This window comes from Hydra vulgaris, chromosome 02 (assembly GCF_038396675.1).
Source record: "Hydra vulgaris chromosome 02, alternate assembly HydraT2T_AEP".
In the NCBI taxonomy this organism is placed as follows: Eukaryota; Metazoa; Cnidaria; class Hydrozoa; order Anthoathecata; family Hydridae; genus Hydra; species Hydra vulgaris.
In genome coordinates this window covers 68,932,394-68,949,424 of record NC_088921.1, presented here as the reverse complement: position 1 = coordinate 68,949,424, position 17,031 = coordinate 68,932,394, and the positions used below count along the sequence as shown (strand labels likewise).

At 27.9% G+C, this 17,031-nt stretch overlaps 1 long non-coding RNA gene across 1 annotated transcript; it reads right to left on the bottom strand.

Annotated features, from left to right (window-relative positions):
• Window positions 1-11,588: 11,588 nt before the first annotated feature.
• LOC136077131 (uncharacterized) lies at window positions 11,589-15,203 on the bottom strand. Its single transcript, XR_010636852.1, has 3 exons — window positions 12,806-15,203; window positions 12,367-12,654; window positions 11,589-12,136 (listed from the first exon to the last, which is right to left on the bottom strand). It is a non-coding gene; the product is annotated as an uncharacterized LOC136077131 (long non-coding RNA).
• Between the last annotated feature and the right edge of the window lie 1,828 nt (window positions 15,204-17,031).

Here is a 17,031-nt window from a genome sequence, read left to right as displayed (position 1 = left end):
GACAGCTATAGTTATCTGAGAGATTTATAAAACGGCGATACAAAGGCAGCGTGTTCGAATTGTCTGTCACAAGCCTAGGAACACCCATTCTGCTCCCCTTTTAAACGAACTAAACTTGATACATTAGAAAAGAGAAGAGTCGTTTATTGAACAAAAATGGTCATGCTTATTTTGTAAGTGAAGACTCAAACTTTATAATTAAAAAAGCAAAGAACCGTCATGGAAGCAAAGGCTTCGATATTATCAGAGCCAACATTTTTAATAAAGCTAACTCCTAATATGTCTATTTTGTATGACATCGGCATATACTACTGAAGCAGTGAAAGAAGAACCAACGGTTAAAAAAGCAAAGAACCGTCAAGAGGACTTGGCGGTTAAACGGCAATTTAGAATAATAATAATAATCTTTATTTTATTTTATAAATTGTGATGTTCAACTGTAATTTAGTTTAAATAAAAAATAATAGCAATGACAAAACATTTTAAATATAGCACTTAGAATTTGACTAGTTAATATTAACTTTGAAATTGCTATTTTTACTATATCTTATTATCTTTCTTTATTATAACTTTTATTGCCGTAAAATATACAGACAATGCTATTGTCCTTGCATAACATAATATAAAAATAAAAGTTGTATAACATTTTGTGTCTTTGTTTATACAAAGTATAACGGGTGATAACTAAAAAATGAGAATTTTCATATCGGGCTATAATAAAAACAACTGTTTAGAAAATAAAAATTATATTTATTTTATTTGAAGGTACATCACTTATCTTTAAGAAAAAAATTAATGAACATTTGAATATGGTCCATCATCAGCAGTTTGACGTAGTTTTGTCATGATGTTGGAACAGGATCATTGTATAGCATTTATATCATTTTGACGAATGCATCTTTTGATTCGGGTAATCAATTGTTTGCAATTCTTAGTTCTCCAGTTGTTTTTGTTTACTAACGAACTCAAATATCCAAAGAATTCTTCAATTGAGCGACATTAAGGCAAGTTTGTCGGATTGCGGTTTTATGGTACTTATGGTAAATTATAGTTTCACATTAGAGTACTTTTCTTTCTTCGACTTTTGCGGTTTGATTTCAGAGTGTTATTTAATTATTCTCATTTTTTAGTTATCACCCGTTATTGTCATTGTATATACGATGAGAATATGGATTGTACACGCAATGTATATTGTTCTTTAAAAAATACATCCTTGTGAAAGAAATGAAATAAAAAATATATATATATATAATTTTGGTAATTGTTGTGGCAATAACAATAAAATTTGTAAAAAAGTATTGATTACTGATAGCGTTTTTATTCAATAATATTTTTGATTGAAAGTAATTATGTTAATTTGAGCTTTTTACAAATTGTTGGCAAAAATATTTTTTTCAGCTTATTTAAAAAATTCATCAAAAACTATAATACAAATTTTAATGTAAGTATCTATATAAACAAATAAATATAGTTTATTTGCTATCATTCATAAAGAAGGGGGTGTGATAATGTTGGTTAAATGCTATTCCGCAGAATGAGTGTATTATATTCTTAGAGCACTAAGAATATAATACATACAACATGAGTTGCTAGTCACATTGATTCATATTTAAAATATCTAACCACAGTTAGGAACACAGTAATAAGTATCTTAGTAAAAAAAGCAAAATATGTAAATATATAAATATAGATAAATATTTTGATACATAAACATAGTTTGTAAATATAATTGTGAATAAAACAAAGTCAAGTAATAAAGATAATTGTGCTTATTCTCTTAGGTTCAAACAAAAATGTAAACATTCAGCTAGATATCATATAACAAATATTATGTTGCACAGAAATACACCATAAATTGGTATTCAAGTCAAAACATATTTATAATTTTTAACTGCAATTCGAACATAAAAAGAATTATATGTTATAAACACATAGATGTAATCATGAACACATAAATAAACATATAACCATTAACATATAACCAGAAAACATAGATTCCAGAAAACCTTTTATTGTTGTTATAAAATTTCAATAGAACACAATATAAGATAGCAAACAATCAATGGTATGTAGAGAATGTAAAGACTGATAAGAATATTATAACGTTTATATATCAAGACCACGTGAATATAAACAAATTTAAGTAATTTTAAACTTACCGCTCTGTTGCAGAGCTCAAATATATTACCATGCAGTTCTAGAAATGGCTTTTATGCTAAATCAAGGAAAACGAGGCAAGCGAGTCAAAAAACGCCGGTAATAATTTCGCGGTAGTTTATAAAGTCTAGATGAGCCAGATTTTTATTCTGCAGAAGAATTTGTGATGTTAACATTAGAGGATCCATAACAAATAAATGGCATAACGCAAAAATCAAAACTGTTTGTAAGGTTGTTATTGTTAGTGTCTACCACACAAGACACTTAGAAAAAGAGGAACAGATATATTCGTTTTATAAGTACTATAATTGTAAATATAAGCACTTTTGTGTTGAATGCAAAGCATTCTAGTAAACTACACTTAACAGTGAGCGCCTTAAAGATGCATAACAAGATAAAAAGAGTTTAGCAGAGTCATTAATTATTGTGCTACTAAATTAAAAATACTCTCTCTCTCTCTCTCTCTCTCTCTCTCTCTCTCTCTCTCTCTCTCTCTCTCTCTCTCTCTGTGCATATGTCACGTGACTGTAATGTAACTAAAAGTATCCGAAGTGTAGTAGAATTATTCGTTTTCTAAAATAGTTAGCAGGTAACCTCTAGTCAGTTGAACAGACTGTATGTATAGCATGGCTGAATTTGTGTCGTATACAGTGAATATATAATAATAAGAATATAGGAAATAATTGTAGAAGAAAATCAAAACAAATTAAAAAAAGAGAAAAGTAAAGTGTTAATTCAGGATGTGAGGTGTATGTGCAGTATGTGTTTGTTAATATTGTAGGTAATCTTCTTTGTAGGTATTGTTAGGTAAATAAATTTACCTCGCGTACATGTGGTAGTCAGGAAGATAGTCGTTGCTCCGCATTTCAGCATAAATAATAAGTTTTGATAAATGTTTATTCTATAGACGTTTAGTGCATTAAGGAGTTTTAACAAAGGTTCAGCATGAGTGAATTTATCTTTTTTATAAACAATTCTAACGGCATGTTTTTGATGTCGATAAAGTGATTTCAAATTGGATTTATTGGTACTTACCCATAATATATTACCATATGTATAATAGGTCTGTTTAAATGAGAAATAAAGATGTTTTAGATTTTCTTGCGATAACATTGGTCTAGCTTTGTATAGTACGCCAATGTTTTTGGTTATTTTAGTATTTAAATAGTCAATGTGTGCTTTCCATAAAATATTTTCGTCAATTAGTAAACCTAGAAATTTAGTTTGTTGAGGTTCTTTCAATATTTTTGGTTTTTATTTTTAGCAATGGTAAAACATTTGGTACTTTTTTTATTTTTGGTTGAAATGGAGTAATATGTTTTTGGTTTTTTCTGTGTTTGAAAATAATTTATTAGATTTTGGCCGGATATTAGATTTTTCAAGTTCAATATTCGTTGTTTCAAAGAGTTTTTATTAGACTGAGATGAATAAATAAAATTAGTATCATCTGCAAACATTATGACATCAAGTTTGTTCAAGACTTTTGGAAGATCATTAATTTATAGAAAGAACAATAAGGGAGCTAGAATGAAACCTTGGGGAGCGCCACATTTAAACATTTTTGAACAGATATTTTTATCAGTATTAACGCATTGCTGTCTGTTTAGCAAAAAAGTTTTAAACCAGAGTAATGCATCATTTTTTACGCCATATTTTTCCAATTTTTTAAGCAAGATAGCATGATCATCAGTATCGAGTGCTTTCGATAGATCTATAAAGGTTCCTAGAATGAATTCTTTACTAACAAATGAGTAATTGGTACAATTTACAAGATCTACGATTGCATGTTTGGTTTCATGTTGCTTTAAAAAGCCGAACTGTTTTGTATTTAAGATGTTGTTGTTTGTTACATATTTGTATAATTTATAATAAATTATTCGTTCGAGGAGTTTTGAGAATGCAGGAAGAATTTTGATTGGTCAATAATTGTTCAATATGTATAGTTCTCCAGTTTTATCAATTGGTACAATTTTTCTTTTAATCTCTCTGGAACGATTCCTGTTGTAATTGAAGAATTAAATATTTCGAAGAGGGGTTTCTTTATTATTGGAAAGATACTTATTACTACATTGATACTTATTACTACATTGATACTTATTGCTACATTGATACAAATTTCATCAATTCCTGGTGTTTGTTAATTTTGAGAGAGTTTTTTGCATTTTCAAGATCTTTATAGCTTAATTCGTTGAAAGTTAGTTCGCTATTTAGATCAGTAAATTAATTTTCAAAGGAGTTATTTGGGGTTAATATTTTAGACGACATGTTAAGGCCAATATTTGCGTAGAAATTGTTGAATTGTTCGGCTATAGAGTTCTTATCGTTGTGTTTTGTTTCATTTATATTAGTTCTATCTGTTAAGCTGTTTGTTTTTATATATTTTTTTCCAATTATTTCTTTCATGATAGTACATTTTTTTTTGGTATCTCCATTTGTTTTTTGAAGTAATTTAGATTAATAAATTTTTTTAGAATGTTTTCTGATTTTTTCGAAAAGATTTTTATACTGTTTATAAGTAGATAGGCTATCTTCATTTCTGTTTTTCAAATATTTAACATATAGCTTTTGTTTTGTTTTGGAAGATATTTTGATTCCGCTGGTCATCCATGGAAAGCTCAAATGATTTACTTTGATTTCTTTTTTTTTGATTGGAAAATAATTATTATAGTGTTTTAGAAAAATATCTGTGAAAGTATTATATGCAGAGTTTGTGTTTCCGAGAGTACATTCTTGATACACTTTATCCCAATCTACTGCCGATAGTGTGTATTTAAACCATTGAATAGAATTTTTTTTTTCTTTCAGAAAATTTTTTTTTGATTTATAATTTATTTTTGCATCATGTTTTATTGTAAAGTATATTGGAAAATGATCTGTTATATGAATTTTAATTATTCCTGCTTTTAAGGAGGTATCTAAAAATGAGTTTGTTAGTATGTTAGCTATAGCAGAAATAGAATTCGAGGTTACCCATGTGGGTTTATTAATAATTGGTAAAATACAATGTTGAAATATGTTATAAAAAATATTTTAGTGATCGGATACTCTTTGTATTTTAAACAATCTATGTTTAAGTCCCCGATACAGATATTGATTTTGAGAAAAATTTCCTCTAGATAATTAGAACATTTTTTAATATCACCTTCAGGTGGTCTATAACAGGTAAAGACTATAATATTTTTAAAATTGGAGTTGATATAATTCGCAGTTTTAAAGACATTAAAGCGCATCATTTCAAAATCTATTGTTTTATTTTTTTCTGCCATTATTTTAAATAGTAAAATTGAAAACGCGTTTACTTAGTAAAACAAAAGTGGATAGCGCTATTTTTTAAAATCTCGTGTAAGTATTTTATCGTATTTTAAAATGGCGTATTTACCTTAGCTTCCTAGTTTTTTAACTTCTTCCCAAAGCATTCTTCAATGATATATTGTTTCTTGAGCGAAGCCTTTATTTATTTATAAGCCAGTTCCTTTTCAGATACTTTACAGCATTGAGAATTTTGTTTTTGTTTTGGAAGTTTAAGAGTTTTAAGACTAATTTTCTTGGTTTGATGTCCTTGAATTATCCAATACGATGAGCTCGTTTAACCACCACTTCGCTTTGTATTTTCAGTTTTGTTTTGAAAATTTCTTTAACAACTTTTTTGCAGTCTTCCCAACTTTCGCTTTTAGTTTTTTTTGTTGTCTATCTATTCTTAAGTTGTTTTTTCTCGATCGATTTTATAGATCTATCGATGTTTTATATAATGAATTGATTTCTTTGTCATAGTATTTTTTTATTTGTGATATTTTTTCCGAGATGTTATTTTCTTGAAAATTAGTCTTAAATGTCACTTAAGTCTTTTTCTATATTTGATATTTTACATTTGTTGTTATTAATGTCTTTCTCTAGCAGGTCTAATCTATCTGTAATAATTTTGAGATTTGCACTGATTATTGGTAAAAGACTTTTCCTGGTCTTTTATTAAAAGTTCCTTTTCTTTGAGAATACTTTTTTTGTGTTCCTCAAGCTTACTTGCTTGTGATAACTACTTGAATAGTGATAACTACTTGAGTTTTTCAGGGCTTATTCATCCACTGTACTGCTTGTGCCTGAGTTTTTTTCATATAAATTTATTACTTGAAAGTCGTGGTTAGGGAACTAAGTTCGGAAGCCTAGTAGCAGATTTTTCGAAAGTACAGTTGTTTTGAAATATAACTTTTAGTAAAAACAAGATCTTTTAATTAAAAAAAAAACTCAAGCACTAGATACAGGTAGCACGCACAAGTAATCCAAGTTTGAAAGTAAAATGAGCTTTTACTCATGAGTAATTGTTTCTAGTAAACTCTATATTTTGGGGCTATTTCGACTATTATAGGCCTCTATATGATCATCAATATATTTTTGGAGTTTAAAAATATATATTTTTTTACACATTCTGAGGCTGCTTTTGAAAAAATTAATGCTTAACAAATAAAAAGTAACTTTTTTTGATTACATAAGAACCACTTAAAAACAATTATTACATTTTTTGAGAATATAAGATCCTAATTTCTACTTTAACTTTTTATTTATTTATTATTTATTTATTATTTATTTCCTCATTAAAAAATGAATACAATGCCGTTTTATAGAAATAAAACTTACATGACCGGGGCTAAAAGCAGGCAATATTTGCCTTATCACTACGCCTCGACGTGCTTTCATTAGCCAGCGTATACAATCATTAAAATGTAAACATAAAATTACTTTGTACCATATAAAAAATAAATACAAATTTTACAAGTATGTTAAGATCAGTAACTAATCTGTAATTAAAAAAAAATCGTAACAAATAGGGGAACCTGTTGTACCTTTGACCACTTTTTGCGTTTTTTGCGTAGTCTATTGAGTAAATTCAAACCATTCTAACTATATAATATTCTCTCTTATTTTGCTCAAAAATTATACTTAGGACTTTTTTTTCATTCGACCAAGAAGTATCATTTTCCCGTGTTTTAAAAAAAGAAGTCAATTGGTCAAAGGTTCAACACGTACGTTGTACCTTTGACCGATGCGCGTTGCTCCTTTAACCAAAATGTTATTTTTAAAAAATCATGCAATATTTGAACCTCTTTAATATTTTAACTTGTTATGTATTATATAGCATCTTCTGGTATACCTAATGTCAATAAAAAAACAAATCTAACTATTTTGTAAGCAATGCTGATTGTCTGAAAAAAATTAGAAAAATCAATCCTTACAATCTTGCAAGGACTTGTCTATCAAAGTTACAATACTCAGTCAGTATTACTAATAGTATTACTAATTTTTTTAAATAAAATCATTATAACTATTTAGATAAAGTCACATATTTTCTTTAGTTTTTGTTGGTCAAAGGTACAACATCCTAGTCTGGTCAAACGTACCGAGACGGGTTTCTTTAATAATTATCTTCTTAATCCCCATTCACGGTCAGACATAACCATCCAAACTTTCCCATAACAAAAAAAATGATGTAGGGTAATGGTTATAATGCAGTAGATGAATCAAACAACAATTTACCACAATTTTAAAATCAGAATAAGATACCGTGTCGGCTTAATATTTTTTGGTCACTCTACCCTGACCCAATAAAATCAGAATAAGATACCCTGTCGGCTTACTATTATTTTTTAAAAACTAATAGTAAGCCGACAGGGAAGAGTGACCAAAGGTACAACGTGATCAAATGTACAAAAGGTTCCCCTAATAATAATTACACTTAAAAACTAAAAATAAGTTAATAAGAGAGTAAAGTAAGTAAATAAGAGAATAAATTTAAGGAAAATTTAAATTAAAGACCAGTTAATAAGATAGTTGTTTAAAAAAAAAAATTAAAAATTAAAAAAAAAGTTAAAAAAAAAAGACGAAAAAAAGAATCTTAAAAAGAATTTATTACATTAGCATCGTTAACAAGTTTTTATTTGAGTTTTTCTTTGAATAGAGAAAGTGAAAAACAATTTTTCAGCTGGTTATTTACTAAAGTGTTCCATAATTTAGGATCTCTGATGGCAATAGAAAATTTAGTAACCAAATAGTGCATTTTAGGTTGGTCATAAATGTAACTTGAAAATCTTGTAGAATACTCGTGATTAAATTTATTGAAAAGCGTATTAAATATTATAGGAGTTACTTTATTATGAAGTTTGTACATAAGTATAAGAACTTGATAAAAGTTTAACTGAAAAGCACTAAGTATGTGATGTTTTTTAAATAGTTCTTCAGATTGTGTGAAACGACCTGCACCTGAAATAATTCTGACAGCGTGATTTTGTCTACTAAGCAACTTTTATAACTTTACTTACATTAGAGTTTACTTTAATTACATTACTTAAATTTACTTACATTACTTACTTTATTTACATTTTATAACTTTACTTACATTAGAGCTGCACCATGCATAATTTGCATAGTTATATAACAATGTATGAGGGATAAGTATAAGATTTTTAAACAGTTTTGGTTTAATAATTGCTTAGCTTTGTATAGAATGCCAATATTTTTTTAAATTTTATCTTCTAACTTTCTTATGTGTTCTCTCATGTCAAGTTTTCGTCAAGTATCACTCCTAAAAACTTTAATGATGACTCTAATTATTTTAGAGTTGCTAATATAAAGATCAGAAAGTTTTAATGGAATATTTTCTTTATTGTGAATTCTTTGAAAAAGTATACTTAGTTTTATTTAAATTTAAGGACAATTTGTTTGCCTTAAACCTTTCCGCTAGATTTAAAAATTCCTTGTTTACTATTTTAAATAAAATATTGACATCTCCCTTAGAATAAAATAAATTCGTGTCATCTGCAAATAAAACTGAATTTAAAATGTTTGGAAACTTATGGGAGTCGTTTACATAAATAAGAAATAAAAGTGGACCCAGAATTGAGCCTTGGGGAACACCGCAAGTTATAGTGAAGTAATCAGTTTTTCCTTCTTTGTGGGCTATGTATTGTTTTTATTGCTTAAATAACTTTTTATCATTCTAAATATGTGCTTTTAATTCAATAACTTTCAAATTTTTTTATAAGAATGCTATGGTCTACTGTATCAAAAGCTTTGCTAAGATCGATAAAAACTCCAAGGGTGAACTTACTTTCGTCAAATGCTTTAAATATATCGTGAACAATATTAATAATGGCATGGTCAGTTGAATACCCTGGCTAAAATCCAAACTGTTTATTATATAGAATATTACTTATAGTTAGAAAAGTTAAAATTCGGTTATATTTAATTCGCTCTAAAATTTTCTAAAAGCAAGGAAGAATTGAAATTGGTCTGTAATTTTCAGGATTAGAAATGTCTCCTGATTTGAAAATAGGTATGACCTTCGCAATTTTAAGTTTCTCCGGATAAATACCTAGTTTTAAAGATAGATTAAGAATATGTAAAAGAGGGATTGTTAAGTATTTTTTAATTCCATTACTACTATCATACCTCGCACTTTTGTTTATTTCATTTTTATTTTGTAATGGATTAAATTTGAGTTAAGTGAAACATTATCTTCATTCATAAGTAGGGTATTTTTTATAAACTGTTAAATTATTATTTTTCTGAAAAAAAAAAAATAGTAATAATAATGACAAGAAAAATAATAATAATAATAATAATGACAAAAAAAAAAAAAATTTTAAATATAAATGATAATGCAATTAAGCACTCGCTTTTTTTTTCCTAAATTCTCTAACTATAAGTTTATCATATTTTACAGAAGAATGTTTACCATTTTTTCTATGTATCTTCATTTCTTTTACGAGTTTTTTTCCTTATGACCAATGTTTCAAAAGAAAAGTCTTCGTTGATGTATATTCCTGGTCTTTTAAGTCGATTACATGAATGTAGTACTTTTATTTTGTCTTCATAATGTAGAATTTTAACAACAATTGTTCTAGTTTTATTTTCTTCTTTTTTTCCAACTCTGTGAGCCCTCTCGATATCAACGTTCTTAATATTTAATTCGTTTTCAAATAAAATTAAAATTATTTTTTCAGTTTCATCCCAGGTTTCTTGATCGTTTTCCGGAACCCCGTCGATGCGAAGATTATTCCTTCTGAGTCTATCTTCTAGCTGTCGTAATTTATTCTTTTCCTTTTCACCTATACTGCTTTTGTTTTTAATTTTCTTTTCTAATTCGCTTTTTTTTCTTGGATGTCTTGAGTAACTGTTAAGCTTTCTTCGATATCTTTCTTTTTCTTTTTTAGGATTCTTACTCTCTCGGTAATTTCTTTAAGTTTAGTGTTTACCTTTTCGTTTTCTTTTTTTAAAGAGTCGCAAATTTGTTTTGATTTATGTATTACATTAAGTAGCTCATTTATTTCATCGTAACTTATTTTTAGGTTACCACTGATTACCACTGGTTACCACTGGTTGCCACTGATAAGCTTAAAGATATTACAAAACACGTTTGCTTGCCGCAAAAAAATTTTTTTTTTTAATTTTAAAATTTTTATTATGAAAAAAAAAGTGAAGGAGACACTTATATTTAGCGGTGCAAAAAGACTGATGCACGCGCATTAGTGGCGACACCCAAGATCCGCCTCTGACAGTTTCATAAAATTTGGAAGATTAGCACTCACTTGCAACTTTTTGAAATATTCATTATAACTCCACTATTTTCTTCTTTCTCTTTGGTCTTTTCTGCGTTTACCAATGAGTTAATTCCAAAAATTAACTAGTAACGTTGTTGATTATTAGCATTAAATTTTGGGCATTTACCAAATTAACTTATTCTATTTGCTGCTTGCGAAAAACCTTTTTCTATGCCAAAGAAACTATATTTTAAACAGTTTGTGTTTTTAAATAATATTTTTATTGTATTATAACAACATATATAGAATCAGTACAGTGGCTAGTATGTTGAAAATGCTTCTAAAGAATTTTTTTAAAGTTGCATCATTTCCCAGTGGGAAACTGGTTAGCGACTAGCTAGCGACATTCGTTACAATAAAGACAGCGATTTAGTCTCGAGGATCGCTAGCCAGATTATATAGCAACTAGCTAGCTATAAAAGCTAGTGAATAGCTAACGACAACTCGTAATAATAAATACAGCGACTTTGTTACGAGGATCGCTTGTCAGATAAGTTAGCTACTAGCAAGCATATAAGCTAGCGATAACCCGTAACAATAAAGACCGCGATTTGGCTACGCAGATAGCTAGCTACTAACTAGCTACCAATCATAACAATAAAGACAATTATTTTGCTAGAAGACTATCAAAAACAGCTATGTATGTCAGGGAAATACATATTGTTAACCATTTAAATAAGATTACTTTTATTATAAATTGAAATACAAAATATAAAAACTGCTTTAATTAAATAATGGAAAGTATTGGTCTAATTTCAATAGATTGTAAAATGGATTCTATTTTAAAAATAAAAGATAAGAAAATTCATTTCGTTAATAATAACTTTTAGCTTTTTTACTTCCTTCTAACTTTAAAAAAAAATGACAAAAAATTTATAAGAAATAAAAAACTGTTTACAATAAGCTTAAGCATGATAATGTTTGCTATGTTATGTTTGCTTATTAAAAAAGAGTTTCTCTTTCTTGATGCAAAATATCGACCTTTTGATTTTTTCAAAAAGATTTGCAGTAATTGCAGTTGTTTACGATTCAATAGCCGTCGGAAATAAAGAGTAAGCTGCTTTAAAAATCAAACTTCTAACTGGCCCTATAATCTTCCGCTAAACCTATTTGCCCCGGTTCGATTAATACTGCAACACATTCTGTCTGTTTTACAAGTTTTTTTTGAATAGCTTTTAAAAAAAAATTTCCAACATTTTGTTCTCTTTTTCTGTAAATAAGATTTTTATTATTTGAGTTATATATTTTACTTTCAAGTAAGTCAAACTCTTTAACCGGATTCGCTCGGAATGTAAATTATGACTTTTTATGGTCTTAGTTTAGTGTGTTTTAGCGTTTATTCGAAATATGAAGGTTTTCGAATTAAGGAGATTCCAATTAGAGAGCTTACGCTATAATAAAAATATTTTTGTAATTGCAGTAAAAATAATAATAAAAAGAATAGGAATATTAACAATAATATTAATAATAATAACAATAGTAATAAGTATTTATAATAATAAACACGAAATAAAAAAAGAAAAAATTGATGAAAAATAAATAAAACAAAGCTCGAAATAAAGAAGTAGTAAAGTAAGAATAACTACATTAAATTAACATTAAAATTTTAAAATAAACAAACCATATTCTTCTTTCATTACAATCTTGTAGTTCTACTATTGCTTTTTCTTAATTTTTCTTTCTTTTTTCTTAGTTTACTTAATTCTTTTTTTTCTTCTTTTGTTAACTTTTTACTTTTAATTTTTATCTTATTTGTTTACTTTACTATCGTTATTTTGTTTTCTTTTAATTTCTTTTTTCGAAGTTCTTTTTTTAGCGGAGCTTTTTTTATAGACATTTTTAGAAACGGCTCCGGGCCAACAACAAACGTCTCATTTTGGGATGTAATAACCAAATTTGTATATAATAACTAAATATAAATATAAACATAAAATACATAATATATACATAATATAAAATATATACATATAATGAATGTACAATCCAAACTTAAAATTGAAAACCTTTTCAATTGAAAATTAAAAAAGTTTTCAATTTTCAATTTCAAAGAAATTTATTACCAGTTTCAGTGTTTGAATCGTCCTTACATTGATTGTTTATCCTGACACACTCTTTCCTCTGTTCATCAATGCTGCTTTCGTGAGTTCTAGATGATATTTTCCTGAATGCATCTAGAGCATTCTTCACTTCAGGGATGCTGAGACACTCAGTCACTACAAGGTTAAGTATATGGTCAACACACCCAAGGCCTTCCTGAATTTCCTTTATTAGTTTTAGGATGGCTGCAAGCATATTAGCTGCATTATCACTTGTGCAGGTCTTGTGGATATTTGATCGAAGGTCATCAATCTCACTAATTGTCTTGTAAAGAAGTTCAGCAATGTTTTGAGATGTATGTCTACCCTCTGCACTTCCACAATACACCAGAAGCTTCTCTAGGGTCCAGTTTTTTGAGATATAGTGAAGTGTCCCACCAAGGAATGGATCAAAGTTTCTAAACAAGAAAATAAATTTTCTTTTATATCAAATTTTTTCCCTAAATTGTCGTTCTATGTTAATCAAAAGGCCGCTATTTACCTATAGTATGACTAGGCCGCGGCCTAGGGCCCTACGAGTTTCAAAAAGTTGTCATTACTGCCTGTTAAATACTTCATCACAGCCAAATCAAATCTTAGCTGGTGACCTCACATTGTGTTTGACAACCCTCTGAAAATATGACAAATGATGCCCTACCACGAAATGGAGACTTCAGAAAAAAGTTTCTTTCTGGTTTGCCTATTATTAGGGTGAACTAGACGTACATTAAATGATTTAATGATAAAAAATGGGTATATTAAATGGTTAAATTTGATAACGATTTATATTACAATGAAAAATCAAAATCATTTCATTTTAAATTACAAAATTTGGTAAAAATTGCTATTTTACTTTAAAATCGAATTTAATCAAAATAAAATGTTATCTTACTTGTGAAGCATCAACACCAGTTCCGGAATCAGAGAGAGTTAAATCTGAAAGACCAGATTGGTCCGTTTTATTAGAAGTTTTCTTCTTAACTTGGTTGCACCTTATCAAGCATCTTAGTATCTAGTATTTCATGCTACCTTAAGCCTGTTCAGGATGTAAAAGTCTAATATGAGTTCTCAGGGAGGAAGTATTTGCGCTAGGTGTAGACAGAATATTTCCACATATTGGTCCTGTTCCTGCGGGCACTTTAATTTGACAAGTTACTTTGGAATTACTTTTGTCCTTTTCGTTAAGAGGTTGGATTTTTTCAAAATAAGACCACAATTGGTAAGTTTTTTTAACCATATAGACTTGATTTTAGCTTAATTTTAATTTAAAAATGAACTAGTTTTTTCATGAAGTTGTAAAATTATAAGCATTTTTATTTATATTGTAATGATTGCTACATATGCAATTCCCAATGGACATTTATATACGATTTTCTTTTTGGAGATGTTTTTGGAGATGATTTCAACGTTACAATTCCATTGGACATTATTTACGCGCAAAGGAAATTGTTTTGAATGAGCTTTGAATTCACGCAATTTTTTCATTAAGTTTTGAGTTTTTAATTGTTATATTCTATTGTTTTTGTTTGAAAATGTTCAATTTTTTAATACCAACAAATAAAAGCATAGTTTAGCGCGCAAAAATAGAATAGAATCGTGAAGTTTAAATTAATTATAAAGCTTAATTTTTTTGCAGTGCTTGGAACTATTTTATAACTGCTTAAAAAACTGTGTCTTTTGACATAATTATAAATTCAATTCCAAATTAGATCAAGTTCGAAACACAAATTCGAACTTCAAATGTTTTCAAATTTTTATCAATTAATCAGAATTCGAAATTAAAAATCGAATTCAAATTCAGATCTTAAATTTGAAAAAATTTGAATTCAAATTTGACCCCAAATTCCGAATTAAGTCGAATTTTTTCAAATCGAATTCAAAATTCCTTTGAGCTTAGTCCTTATCTATATAATAAACTGATATCCAGAAATGCCATAATTACAAAATTAGATAACCTAAATTGTTTGAAAATCTTACTAAAAAAATTCGTTTTAATATAAACAATTATATGAACTTAAACTAAACTAATACTGAAACAAAAACCAAAATCTAGCATTTATCAAGTATTTATTATCTTAAATTTTATTATATGTGAATCCAATATAAAATGAACTACCAGTATATTTTGTGAAACTAGAAACATGTAAAACAAAAATACAAAAAATGTTACTAGTATAAGCGGTTTCTTGATGGCAAGATCATCTGGTCTTCCGCAAGTTTCCTGATACCCTGCAGTTATATTTTTTTGTATTCTATAAAATTGTGAGATTTTTCTTTTTTTTCTTTTACCATTATATATTTTATAAACATTGCAAACTTGTATTAGTTATATAGAACCACAACATTGTAAAGATAAAAGAACAAAAAAAAAAAAAAAAAAAAAAATAACTAATAATTCAAAAAAAAACAACTATCGATTCAAAGTTATGATGTTTTTTGTGAGACAATTTTCTAGAAAAAAGATATAGTAGAAAATCAAAAAACAAGAAAAAAATTTGTTTTTAAAACTAAAATCCTCCTTTTAAATAAGTTTTTCTACCCTCTTTATGTAAGTCTTTGTCCAATAAACCCTTCGTGATGGCTTTTAGAGTTTTTCTTTTTGCTTTTGTCTTATCTGATGTTTTGATAGGTCATCATTTAAAAGATCTTTGAACAAGATAGGAAACATCCACTCTGGTAAATTAGTTTATTTTTCTTATAACTACACCACGATTCTTCTCCTGGTGGACAAAACATGCGGCGCTTATCTAAGTTAGAAAAGTTGGTACAATGATGAAAGATAACACCTATCCAATTTTTCATTGTATACATTTTTTCATCGTTAATGCAATTTAATTTTAGACTTCTTCAAATGACAATACCATAATAATTTGTTATTGAGTTGATGAATTTGTTTATCAATTTTTCTTTTGCACCAAATGTTGTAGAGGAATTTTTATATTCTTGTACTAGTGCCATAAGTCGAGAACCTATTCGTTTATTTACATGTTCAATACATTAAAGTTTAACAAGTGTAATACCAAACTGCGCTTCGTAGGGTTTGGAGTTAACGACTTTTTTGTAAGATGCTGTGTCTTCATCTCCAAGATACTCATTATAAACTAGTTAATTTCGACTTACAGATTGCTGAAATATATCAATAGCACCTAAGGATTCGATTGCTCCTGATGACTTTTGATAGTTAATTTTACAATTATGTGCAACTTTTCAATTTGTGTATTCTGTTGTCCCTTTTTTTCCACCCCATATTATACACTGTCTCTAATGTTTTGCCAAACAAAAACATCCCAACACTTTCCTTTGCTTACTGCTCACTACACCGTTCAACGAGGAGTGTCCTCTTTCTTGCCAAGTTCCATCAATCGATACATAACAAAAATGTATACCTGGGACAATTTCTTCCATTTTTGCTTCATTTGCAGCACTTTGCATTCTTTCTATTTCAGAATTTTCGTATGCAGAAAAAAGCTTATTATTAATATTTCTAAAGGCAGTATCAGATATCGAGTGCATATTCATACACCGTGCAAATGTTTTAATCAATTCGCGCCCTTTACCAATTTCTCGAAATGCCATACTTAATTGAACATTAATTTCACTTGGCTTACAACAATACATTTTTTCAGAAGCACTAAAAGGTGAAGTATACTTGTTACTTTTATTTTTACATTTTATACAAAAGTAAAAAATTTTATGAGAAAATCCCTTTTTTATCATCTAAATTATTAGATATTGTGACATTGGCTTCCAAACATTCTTGACACTTGTTTCCAACTGCTATCATTTCCATAAGTATTTTAAAATTTATAAAAAAAAATTAATCATCACTACTTTCAGAATGTTCAGCTGGTTTAATGGTAATTTTTTTGGGTGATATTTTCAATGTTTACATTTTTTTTATTTCCATTGATATCGCATTTATTATTTACAATATGTAAAGATTTTCTACAACCACGACCACACACACCCTTTCTTGATGACTTTCTTTTGTTATTTCGAAGGTTTGCCATATTAAATCTTTATTATTTAACTAGAACCTAACTAAAATGTTAATTAATTTTAACAAACACATTAGAAAACAGTAAAAAAACTATTTAAAAAAACCTGCCTGCTGTTTGCACTTAGCAACAGCGTAACTTATAATTATTAAATATTTAACAACTTGGACGCACAAGGCAACATTAGAATAGCAAAAGAGATGTACTACTCTA